Source organism: Penaeus japonicus, unplaced genomic scaffold, assembly GCF_977035675.1.
Source record: "Penaeus japonicus unplaced genomic scaffold, GWHDUDI00000001_assembly GWHDUDI00000003, whole genome shotgun sequence".
NCBI classification, from domain to species: Eukaryota; Metazoa; Arthropoda; class Malacostraca; order Decapoda; family Penaeidae; genus Penaeus; species Penaeus japonicus.
The window spans coordinates 50,612,468-50,624,967 of NW_028234405.1; the positions used below are offsets into that span (position 1 = coordinate 50,612,468).

A 12,500-nucleotide genomic window follows, 5' to 3' on the forward strand; every position below is an offset into this window, starting at 1 on the left:
GCTCTGCTTCAAATTGTTCGAGAGTTTACGCGCTTGAAGGTGATCGCTGCGAGGAAACCGCTGTCTCTCTTGGCCGAAGCTACTACTCGCACTTGAGGTGTTCCTTGAGGTTATTGGTCTCTTGCGAACGGTCGGGTCGAGTGGGAGGGCAGAGCCAGCCGGCTTATCTGGTGCCCCTCTACCCCTTCACCCCCGCTGTTCTGCTTTCTTTCTTTCTTTTTCTTTCTCTCTTTCTTTCTTTCTTCCTTTCTTTCTTTCTTTCTTTCTTATTTATTTATTTTTCTTCTATCCCTTCCCCTCCCCCTCTCCCCCGTTGTCCCCTCTATCCCACCCACTGTCGTACCCTTCCTTCCCACGCCAACCCTGCCCCCATGGCAAACCGTCCTCACCCAATACCCAATGCCAACCGGTCGTGCCCAGCGTGAGGGAGAGAGAGAGAAAGAGAAAGAGAAAGATAAAGAGAAAGAGAAAGAGAGAGAGAGAGAGAGAGAGTGTGTGTGTGAAAGAGAGTGGTGTGTGAAAGAGAGAGAGAGAGAGAGAGAGAGAGAGAGAGAGAGAGAGAGAGAGAGAGAGAGAGAGAGAGAGAGAGAGAGAGAGAGAGAGAGAGAGAGAGAGAGAATGAGAATATCTGCGTCAGAGAGGATGATCAACGCGGGTGCGGAGGAGTGTGAGTGACTGAGTGAGTGAGCAAATGAGTGAGTGAGCGAGTGAGCATGTGAATATGTCAGTGTATGAGTGTATGATCGAGGGACTGAGTCAAGGAGGATGGAGAGAGAAAGAGAAAGAGAAAGAAAGAGAAAGAGAAGAGAGTAGTGTGTTTATTAGTTTCTTCCACATGTTTGCCTTGATCTTCTTTCGTATTTGTTATTTCATTTCGGATATGAAAGGGGAGTGAATGATTATCTCTATCTCTCTCTCTCTCGCTCTCGCTCTCTTTCTCTCCTTCTCCCTCCCTTTCCCTCCCTCCCTTTCCCTCCCTCCCTTTCCCTCCCTCCCTTTCCCTTCCTCCCTTCCTCTCTCTCTCTCTCTCTCTCTCTCTCTCTCTCTCTCTCTCTCTCTCTCTCTCTCTCTCTCTCTCTCTCTCTCTCTCTCTCTCTCTCTCTCTCTCTCTCTCTCTCTCTCTCTCTCTCTCTCTCTCTCTCTCTCTCTCTCTCTCTCTCTCTCTCTCTCTCTCCTCTCTTCTCTCTTCTCTCTTCTCCCTTCCCCCCTCCATCCATCCATCCATCCATCCATCCATCCATCCCTCTATCCCTCTCCCTCTTCCTCTTGCTTTTCCCATCTCTCTCTCTCAATCAATCTCAAGTCTTGGTTTTCGAGGAAGTACCAAGCATAATTCAGGAGCGGGGAGAGGGAGGGACGGAAAAAGTAGGGTAGGCAGGTGAGAATGAGGGTGGTGGCGGGTGGCGGCGGGTGGTGGGGGTAAGGGAGAGGGGGTGAGGGGGGAGGGGGAAGAGTGTCCTGTCATTAGCGTCGTCGCGGTCGAGTGTCAAGCGTTACTGGACCGTGCCGTGGCCGTTCCCTTTCGCCCGCCTATGTAGATTTGGCCTCTCTCTCTCTCTCTCTCTCTCTCTCTCTCTCTCTCTCTCTCTCTCTCTCTCTCTCTCTCTCTCTCTCTCTCTCTCTCTCTCTCTCTCACTCTCTCTCTCACTATCTCTTTTTTCTCTATCTGTCTCTTCTCTCTTCTTCTTCTTCTTCTTCTTCTTCTTCTTCTTCTTCTTCTTCTTCCTCTTCCTCCTCGCCCACCTCCTCCTTTTTCTCCTCTTCCTTTTTTTCCTCCTCCACCTCCCCTTTTCCCTGTAAACCCGCTAGCTGATGACCTCATGAATATCGCCCATGAGTCTCATTGACTACTCATCTTCCTCTCTCTTCCCTCCCTCCCTCCCTCCCTTTCCTTCCTCCATCCACCCCTCCCCCCATCCCCCCTAAACTACTCATTCTCATAGACCTTTTTTCCCTCCTCCCTTCTTCCCTCCCTCCCTCCCTCCCTTCCTCATTCCGAGGTGATGACTTCTCTTAATGATCGTAGCACCCATACTGTATATACTGGTGTGTATGTATCTATGTTTATATATAGATATATGTATATATACATGTACATATATATATGTGTGTGTGTGTGTGTGTGTGTGTGTGTGTGTGTGTGTGTGTGTGTGTGTGTGTGTGTGTGTGTGTGTGTGTGTGTGTGTGTGTGTGTGTGTGTGTGTGTGTGTGTGTGTGTGTGTGTGTGTGTGTGTGTGTGTGTGTGTGTGTGTGTGTGCACTGACAACAAAACAAAAAGCTTGTGTTTGTGTTACACTAAATGTAAACGTGGGGTTATGGATATTTACTTTATTTATTTTAAATGGACGCGTTCACTTCAATCTGCACAATATACTTCTAGCTATTTACAGACAGGGCTTACCTTAGATTGCTTTTTCATGACAGACAAACAGACAGGCAGATTAGACTAGCCCAATGCTACCAGACCTGATGATACCAGAGCCTGGATAGCGCCCCCTCCCCCTCCTCCTCCCCCCTCTCCTTCCCCCCTTCCCCCTCTCCCCTTCCCCTTCCCCTTCCCCTTCCCCCTTCCCTCTTCCCCCTCTCGCCACCCCTTCCTCCTTCCCCCTCCCCTAACCCCTTCCCCTTCCCCTTCCCCTCCCCCTCTCCTATCTTCCCCTTCCCCCTCTCCCATCTTCCCCTTCCCCCTCTCCCCTTCCCTCTTCCCCCTTCCCCTTTCCCCCTTCCCCTCTCCCATCTTCCCCTTCCCCCTCCCCCCTTCCCCTCTCCCTTCCCCCTTCCCCTCTCCCCTCCCCCTCCCCCTCCAACCCTCCCCCTCATTCTGATACCTTGTGGCTCTTGCGAACTGGATGTGCCTCGTAGTCGATACGCACCGACGCTAATGACAGCGCCGCCAGCACGCAACCATCGCCGGCGACGACCTGCAGTGTGGCGCCGTCGGAGGAGGAGGAGGAGGAGGAGGAGGAGGAGGAGGAGGAGGAGGAGGAGGAGGAGGAGGAGGAGGAGGAGGAGGAGGGCGGACGGCGAGCGGAGGAGAGAGAACCTGTACAGAAATGCGACGACTCTCTTCTCTGAATTTTTCGTCACTTCCTCCCCTCTTCCCACTTCCCACTTCCTTCCCTCTCCTTCCTTTCTCCCCTCTCTCCACTTCCAGACCCTCTTCCCACTTCCTCCCCTTTCTCCACTCCCCCTCTCCCTATTTCCTTCCCTTCTCCCCACTTCCTCCCCTCCTCCTTCCCTCTCCCTCCTTCCTTCTACCCTTCATCACTTACTCCCTTCTCCCCATTTCCTGCTACCCTTCATCACTTACTCCCCTCTCCCTCCTTCCTTCTACCCTTCATCACTTACTCCCCTTTCTCCCTTCTGCATGGGATGATCACCGACAATGACCCCCTTTGTGGTGCAAATCGTGGGCGTGGTCACTAGAGTGAGTGAGTGAGTGAGTGAGTGAGTCGGAAAGTTGGATAGTCGAATAGTCAGTCAGTCAGTCAGTCAGTCAGTCAGTCAGTCAGTCAGTCAGTCAGTCAATTAGTCAGTTAGTCGGAAAGTCGGTCTGTCAGTCATCCAGTCATCCAGTCAGACAGCCAGCCTATCTATCAGTCAATCAGTCACCCAGTTAGTCAGCTGGTTTCTCGTGGTTGATTTTTTTCAATGGTTGTTAGTCTTTTTGGGTTGTTGATGGGTACGTGTCTCCTTATATTTGTGCATGGGATTCGTCCGTTGTTTGTCATGGCGGAATTTTAGTATCGACTCTCGTAATGGAAAATTTCAGTCAGATGTGCGGCATTACCCCGTGTGCATTGGACTATTAATAACCTCGTGTGTGGGAGTGGTAAGGTCAAAGATCACTCGTCGTGTGTGTCGGCAAGGGAAGATGCTACGAGGTTATGGATCGACAGGCGTGGATTTCCAGGAATGCGAATGTGACGCTCGCACACGCGCACGCACACGCAAACACAAACACAAACGCACACGCACACGCAAACGCACACGCACACGCACACGCACACGCACACGCACACACGCACACACGCACACACGCACACACGCACACACACACACACACACACACACACACACACACACACACACACACACACACACACACACACACACACACACACACGCACACGCACACGCACACGCACACACGTATATTTATAAACACACAAGTTTATAAATATTTTAAGATCCACAACAGGATACCAAGTGGCCCGAATAGCGGAGAGAAGAGCGCCTCTTGTTGGCCACTTGCGAGTGCATGCGAGAGAGTCCACTTGGGTTGCGTCATTCCTCCGGCCATCCTTCATCTCCCGACCCTCATCTCATCCTGCAGCTCCTTCGATGGCCCGGCCCGTAGCTGATTTTTTTCCCCCCGGCTATACGTGTGCTTGATTCGAGTGTGAGCGATTCGTGGGTGTGGGGGGTGGGGGTGCGTGCATGATTGGTGAAGCAGCGGGATGTTGATTTATTTATTTATATTTATATATATTTTTTTTTGAGTTTTGGGATTTTTTTTTTCCATATAAGGATGTCTTTCTGTTTCTTTATGATTTACTTTTTTTGGGGGGTCGGTTGTTTATTCGGTCGAGGGAAATTTATATACAGCTGAAGTTACAGCTGTTTCGAGACTGTGTACTGTCGGTGATCTGTGGTGCGAGATAGAGGGAGAGATGAGATCCGTTTGTATTTTAATATTTCATCAGATAAATACATTATAATTTATTCTACATTCCCACGCGAGGGAACCACCTACTCCATCCGCTCCTGTCCCTCTCTCTCTCGCCCCTCTCTCTCCTTCCCCCTCTCCTTCTCCCTTTCCCCCTCTCTTCTCCTTCTCTCCATCTCCCTTTCTCTTCCTCTCCCTCTCCCTCTCCCTCTCCCTCTCCCTTTCCCTTTCCCTTTCTCTTCCCCCCTCCCTCTCCCTCTTCCTCTTTCTCTCCCTCCCCTCTCCCTTTCTCTTCCCCTCCCCTCTCCCTCTCCCTCTCCTTTTCTCTTCCTCTCAATCCCTCCACCCCATCTCCTCCTCCCCCCATCCCCCTCCACCTCTCCATCATACCACCCTACCCGTCCCGCTTTGATATGGGAGGAGGAAAGGGTGTCTCTTGCGCCGTGTCTCTCTCCTTCGCGTCAGAGCGCCGAGGGGAATCCCATTACGGGGGCACAATCACCGCTGCCTCTTGCCATAACGGGCAGGATGGAAGGCGAGGAACAGGTAACGTGCCGTCCGGAGAAGTGGGGAGTGGGAGTGGGAGTGGGAGAGGGAGTGGGAGTAGGAGTAGGAGTAGGAGTAGGAGAGGGAGAGGGAGAGGGAGTTGGCTTTTTATGTGAACTTGATCAGTCTTTTCTGCAGATAGTTACGAGTGGAAGGGAGAAAGAAGAGAGAGTGAGGCATGAGATAATAGGAAGGGAGGACGGAGGAGTGGCAGACAGGTGTGGGAAGAAAGAGGATGAGGATGAGGAAGAGAGGTCGGAGTGGGGATGCCTTTTTTCCTGCAAGAAGTCTCAGGCATGGAGGGGCAAAACGAGGTTTCGGCGAGGGAGGGGAGGAGAGAGGGGGTAGGGGGTAGGTGGGAAAAACACGTGGGCGGGGCCGGTCTCGGAAGCAGCGAGATGTGGAAAGGGAACACCTGATGGGTCTCTCTCTCTCTCCCTCTTTTTCACCCCGGCTGTCCTCCTCCCTCCCTCCCTCAACCCCCTTCTTTATCACCCTGCCGTCCCCCAACCCTTTCCCTCTCACGCTCCCTCTTGGCTCTCCTTCTACCTTACCCGTTGAATAAAGTTTCTCCTCTGCTCTCCCTGTTCCTTTCTCTCTACCCTCCTCCCTCCTCCTTCCCCCCCTTCTATCCCTCTTCTCTCTCAACAACCCTCAACAACCACCCCCCCTCCCCTGGGAAGCTTTCATCCGTGTTTGTCCTTCATTGTTATGGAGGAGGAGGAGGAAAAAGAAGAACAAGAACAAGAACAAGAACAAGAAGATCAACAACAACAACGACAACAACAACAAACAACAACAACAACAAACAACAACAACAACGAACAGGAAGAGGAGTAATGAAGATGGAGATAGATACAGGACAAACGCCTCGCAGCAGAAGAGCGCGAGGAAGGCGGAGACTCACTCGCTCACTCAAGCGGGCGGGCGGGCGATTACCGGGCTGAAGACGACACAAGGGCCTAGAAGAAAGCGTTGGCTCTGATGCGACTTCTCCTTATCAGGGACACTGTGATCGGGGGAGTCTCGGTAACCTGCTGCTCCGGCAGTGAGTCATCTTGCTGTTCTTCCCATCCCCCTCACCCCCTCACCCCCCACCCTCCCCAATCACTCGACCGTCGCTTCCTTTCGTTTCGACCTTTTCCTCCCCCCTAACATTTACTCGTTTTCTTTCTCCTCCCCCGACATTCACTTGTATTCTTCCTTCTCCCTACCAAACATTCACCCCGTTTTCTCTCCCTCTTTCCCTAAACATTCTGCCCCTCTCTCCCATCCCAACATTATTCTCTCGTGTCCTTCCTACCCAATCCTCCAGCCCTCGCCCTCTTTCCCACCGAGTTCCTTCCTCCTCCTCCGCCCTTCATCTCCCCGGGGCGTTTTTAATGGCGGTGGTATTTAGGATAGGGCGTGTGTGGGTGGCATCGACGTGTTGTTACATGGGGACCTTTGATTCTCCTTTTAATAAAGTCTGATTCGCCACAGTGGGTGTGGGAAGGGCGTCGCGGATGGCTTGGGGGCAGAAAAAGGAGGGAGAGGGAGAAGGAGAGGGAGAGGGAGAGAGAGAAGGAGAGGGAGAGGGAGAGGGAGAGGGAGAGGGAGAGGGAGAGGGAGAGGAAGAAGAGGGAGAGGGAGAGGGAGAGGGGGAAGATAAGGTGGATCGGAATGGCGTGGGGGCCGGGGTTTTAGGGGGGGGGGGATGGAGGGGTGGAGCTTTCGTTAGAGGGGGATTAGTCGATGGGGACTTTTTTTCTTTCTTTCTTTTTTACGATTTCTTATATTCCTGTTGTGTGTGTGTTTTCCTGTGTGCCTTTCTATAGGCAAGATGTTTTTATTTTTTTTAAGTAAGAAGTTGATATCCCCGATTCCCCACTATCTGCTTCATCCTTCCCCAGGTGTGGGATTGGCCGATAACGTCTTGGAGTTAGTTACCTTTACTCCGCTATCGACAGGAAGGTCTGGCTTGATAAACGTTATCAATCTGACATAAGCTTACCATCACGTGCAGGGGCGGAGAGAGGCGAATGTAGGGTGACACAGGGAGAGGGAGAGGGAGAGGGAGAGGGAGAGGGAGAGGGAGAGGGAGAGGGAGAGAGAGGGGACGGATGCGATTCTTGTTCTTGTTTTTTTTTCTGTTGTAAACACGTACGTTATATACTTGCAAAACCCCTTGGATAAAAGCGACATTCTTGCGGCTTGTGTGGTGGTGTTGCATGGATGAAGTCGCCCGTGTTATCACCATTATCGCCATCTCTCTCACAGCCGGCACAGTTGTCGTCCTCGCAAGTGCTACGGGTTTTATCGTCGTCCCCAAATTCGCTCGATCTGTGAGACTTTTTAAGATGACGTCATGATAAACGCATGAGTCCTCCAGGAATCTGTGGGTGACCCTTGACCCTCGCAAGTAGGCTGGGTGTTGCAGCTTTAAAGGGAAGGAAGATGTAATGAGGGAGAATTTTTTTTCTTTGCAAAAGTGGGTATCGTAGCGTGAAATTATGTGGTTATCCTCCCTTCCCCTCCTCCCCTCCCCCCCTCCCCTCCCCCTCCCTCCCTCCCCCCCCCCCCCCCTCCCTCCTTCCTCCTCCCCTTTCGCTCCTCCTCACTCTTCTCCTCCCACTCCTCTCCTCCCCCTCTCCTCTCCTCTCATCTTCTCTCCCCTCCCCCCTCTCCTCCCCCTCCCTCTCCCCCCTCCCCTCCCTCCTCCTCCCCTCCTCTCCCCTCTCTCTCCTCCCCCTCCTCTCCCCTCTCCCCCCCTCCTCTCTCCTCTCTCCTCTCCTCTCTCCTCTCCTCTCCTCTCCTCTCCTCTCCTCTCCTCTCCTCTCCTCTCCCTCCTCTCTTCTCTCCTCTCTCTCTCCCTCCTCTCCTCCCCTTCCCCCTCCTCTACCCTCCCCTCCCCTCCACCTCTCCCTCCTCCTCCACGCCCCTCCCCTCCCCTCCCTCCCCTCCCCCTCCCCTCTCCCCCCCTCCCCTCTCCCCCAACACACACAACACCGGTATCTCCTCTTTTCTCCCCCCCCCCCCGCAAACCTATTCCCTCCTCTGAAACTTTAGCCTAATGGCTGACTCGGGTTGCTGTCTCTCCACCCGGATTATAGTCAGCCTCTCTTCTCTTCTCTTCTCTTCTCTCTTTCTGTCTTCTCGTCTTTCTTCTTGTCTTTCTTCTCGTCTTCTCCCTCTCCTCCCTCTCTTCTCTCTCTTTTCTTTACTCTTTTCTCTGTTCCCCCCTCGCTCTCTCTTGTCTCCCCCCCCTCTCTCTCTCTCCTCTCCCCCCTTTCTCTCTCTTTCCTCTCTCCCCTCTCTCTCTCTCTCTCTCTCTCTCTCTCTCTCTCTCTCTCTCTCTCTCTCTCTCTCTCTCTCTCTCTCTCTCTCTCTCTCTCTCTCTCTCTCTCTCTCTCTTCCCCCTCCCCCCCCTCTCTCTCTTTCTCTCTCTTCCCCCTCCCCCCTCTCTCTCTCTCTCTCTCTCTCTCTCTCTCTCTCTCTCTCTCTCTCTCTCTCTCTCTCTCTCTCTCTCTCTCTCTCTCTCTCTCTCTCTCTCTCCCTCTCTCTCTCTCTCCCCCTCCCTCCCTCCCTCCTCCCCGCTCTCCCAAGGTACCGTGAATGGGTCTTCATTCCCGTTTGTTCATTTACTCGTGAGTTTTTTTTTTTTTTTTTTTTTAGTGATGTGCCTTTTTGTTTGATTTTTATCTAAATTTGAATACTTGTGTGCGATTAGTGTAGATGGAATTCACCCCCTAAAAACAACAACAACAACAACAACTTAAATGGATGAGGTTTCAAGGGCGGTTGCCTATTGGTAGTAATTAAGTTACTTTTGGTTTATCATTTTAGTGAGAAATAATTAGCAGCGAAGTGCAAGAAAAAACTGTGTGTGGAACAAAGAGGGAATGATGTGGAAAAAAAACGGCGGAAAATGTAATGAAACTATTATGGAAAATTGATATAGAATATAGCCAAGCCCACGCACCACAAACGCGCGCACACACCCATGCAAGCACACAACACACACGCACAAGCACACGCACAAGCACACGCACACGCACACGCACACGCACATACACACGCACATACACACGCACATACACACGCACATACACGCGCACATACACACACACACACACAATACATAACACAAGCACAAGCACAAGCACACACACACGCACACCCAAACCTACACCCACACGCACACACACACACACACACACACACACACACACACACACACACACACACACACACACACACACACACACACACACACACACACACATATTCAAATTAAGATATGATAGTGATATAGCTGTACAGTCTTCGGAATGGGCGGTCGGAAGGGCGTGGCCGCGTGCCCTTTTGCTAATTAAGATATCTTTTTCGGGTGGTTATCGCGCCCATCGGTCTTATCTCGAAATGGTCGTTTATTTGGAAGATAATGGGTGCACACGTGAGATTGAATGGCCGGTCGTGTGTCTCTCTCGGTGCTGCTGCTTGGGTGGGGGGTGGGTGGGGGGAGGCAGCATTGAGCTGTCGTGTTTTTGTGCTAGATTTTTTGTTGTTGTTGTTTGTTATTTATCGTACGTTAGTTATTTTAGTTTCGTTTCGTTTCGTTTGGTTAAAAAAAAAATATTGTGATCGCTTTTTTATTTTATTTATCGAGTTCATACGTTAGTTATTTTAGTTTCGTTTGGTTTGGTTAAAAAAAAATATATATATATATACATAATGAAAATTTTGCTGTTGCTGCTGCTGCTGCGGTGGCACGGCCGGTTGCAGCTCCTAAATTATGGATAGCAAGTGCAGGGAAGCATGCCTGGCTGCAATGAAGGTTGATGCAATTATTTCCGCCGAAGGATGGAAGGAAGGAAGGATGGAAGGAGCGAGAGAGAGAGTTTGTCGAGTGCAAAGTTGAACTCCCGTGGGGAAAGGGGGGCGTGGGGGAAGGTGTCGCGTTGAGGAACTCTCTTGAGTCCGTGTGTGTGTGTGTGTGTGTGGGCGTGGGTGTGGGTGTGGGGTGTGGGGCGGGGGGTTTGTGTGTGTGTGTGTATGTGTGTGTGTGTTTGTGTGTGTTCGTTCGTTTGTTTGTGTGTTTAAGTTTAATTTTGTGTTTGTTCCTTCAAGAATGTCTATATCCGTATGTCTGGAGAAGGGACGAGATCACACACACACCCTCCCAACGTTGTCTGGCACGCCCCCCTCCCCCTCTCCCACCTCCCCGTTGCCCGTGACTCCCATCTCTTTCTGTGTTGCAGTCTGTCAAAGGCAGCTCTTGTCCACGACCCGCATGCTGCAGGGGGTGGGGGGGGGGGAGGGAGATGAAGGGAGGAAAGGAGGAAGGAGAGGGGAGGAGGGGGAAGGGAGAAAGGGGAGAGGAGGGAGATGAAGGGAGGAAAGGAGGAAGGGGAGAGGAGGAGGGGGAAGGGAGAAAGGGGAGAGGAGGAGGATGAAGGGAGGAAGGGGAGAGGAGGAGGATGAAGGGAGGAAGGGGAGAGGAGGAGGATGAAGGGAGGAAGTGGAGAGGAGGAGGAGGAAGGGAGAAAGGGGAGAGGAGGAGGGGGAAGGGAGAAAGGGGAGAGGAGGAGGGGGAAGGGAGAAAGGGGAGAAGAGGGAATGAGGGGGGGGCAGGGAGGGAGATGATTGGATGAGGGAGGTAGAGGGAGACGAATAAGAGGAGGAATAGGAGGAGGAAAAAAACGATGAGGTAGAATATGGAGATGGAAGAAGAGAAGAAGAGAAGAAGAGGGAGAGGAGGAGGAGGAGGAGAAGAAGAGGGAGAGGAGGAGAAGTGAGTCATGCCGGTTCCCGAGGTCACGCTTTATCACTCGCGGGCGGTTTTTACACGCTTTCTCGTGTCACGCTAATTATGTTGCTTCCATGGGTTTCGCTGTGTTTCTGTGTCATGCTTGTTATTTTTACCATGATTATTTTTTACGGCGTGTTGCAATTGTTGGGGTTTGTATGTTTATTTTATTTATTTTTTTCTTCTGGCGGGGATGTGTGATGCAGTGATGGTTTGAATTTGATGTGTTGTTTTGAGGCGTTGCAAAATATATATATATATTTTTTTTTTATTTGGGATTTGTCTGGAAAGAATCGTATAAAGGCGCTGGTGATATAATTCTTACATTTGTATTTATATTTACTCTTACACTTGCACTTACACTTACACTTACACTTACACGTAGACTGACATTTTTATAGTTTTTTATAGGATTGTTTTTATATTTTAAGGAGTTTGAAATACTGCGACTGTCTGTGATTGACGTTTCAATTTTACAGAAGTTGTAATCCATTTTTTTCACTTTTGTTTTTGATTGTTTCTTTTTTCGTTCTTTAACGTTTTCCGTAAGTGAAATTCAAATGATCGTCCATGCACTTGTTCTAACAACTGTTTTCTCTCTCGTGCTTGCAGGTAGGGTTGGCGTCTCTGGACTTTCTCTCGGCCTTCGGGGTGTGCTGAGGAGACCGGCTCGTCTGTCTGTCTGTCTGTCCGTCTGTTCGTCTGTGGCGGCGAAGGGGAAGCCGGCCGGCGAACGGTAGATGGTACGTTATTCAGTCCTGCAACGTTGATGCCTTCGCTAGCCGCGCGCGGGAGGTGTGGCCCGGTCGCGGCGGGTGGGAGACGCTGCAACAACTCGCCCGCCCGAGGGGGTTGCCCGGTCCGAGCGCCGCCATCGGGGAGGAGGTCGATATGCACTGCATGTGCGCCAAACTAGACCGTCAACAATGCACATGATTGCACAACTTGCAACGGATGTGGAATGCTCTTTGTTGTTTCTTTCTTTTTTCCTTGCCTTGCGACTTTGTGGGTCTTCCTCTTGTCGTGGGCGGACAGCGGTTAGCAACAAACAAACAAACAGACGTATAATTCCCTCTGGAGTTCGATAGGTGTTCCTTCTGTAGCGCGTCGGGCGGCCTTCCTAGGTCTTTGAACCCGCCCGTGTGTGTGTATCCGAGCAGGCGGGCGGGCGGGCTGGTGGAACCTGCGGTAGTGTGCTTGCTTGGCGGAGGGGAAGCGGCGCCGCGGCGGTGAATGCATTCATGCTCCCGTTCCTTCCTGTGTGCTTGTGTGCAGGGAGGAGAAAGGCACAGGGGGCTGTTGCTGAAGGGGAAGATGAAAAGGGGGACCGAGGAAGTGCTTTAATAGCACTCGATGCCTTTAGAAAAAAAAGAAAAGAAAAGAAAAAAAGAAGAAAAAGAAGAAGGGGGGGGGGGCAGAAAAGGGCGAATAGAGGTAATTGCCGTTGATAGGATTTTATACATAAGAAGAGAATTAAAAAAAACAAGGAATAAAAGA

The 12,500-nt window shown here is 51.3% G+C and overlaps 1 protein-coding gene across 21 annotated transcripts in view; it reads left to right on the plus strand.

Annotated features, from left to right (window-relative positions):
- The window catches only part of beta-Spec (spectrin beta chain), a 97,518-nt gene that overhangs the window by 31,254 nt on the left and 53,764 nt on the right, over positions 1 to 12,500 (plus strand). The window contains exon 2 of one of the 21 annotated variants that reach the window (XM_086533929.1): positions 11,616 to 11,746. The exons of 19 other annotated variants lie outside the window; for them this stretch is intronic. The gene's annotated coding sequence lies outside the window, so the exon portion shown is untranslated. Of the gene's footprint in view, positions 1 to 11,614; positions 11,747 to 12,500 lie in introns of those variants that run through there. One more of the 21 variants, XM_086533904.1, reaches the window with a different exon arrangement.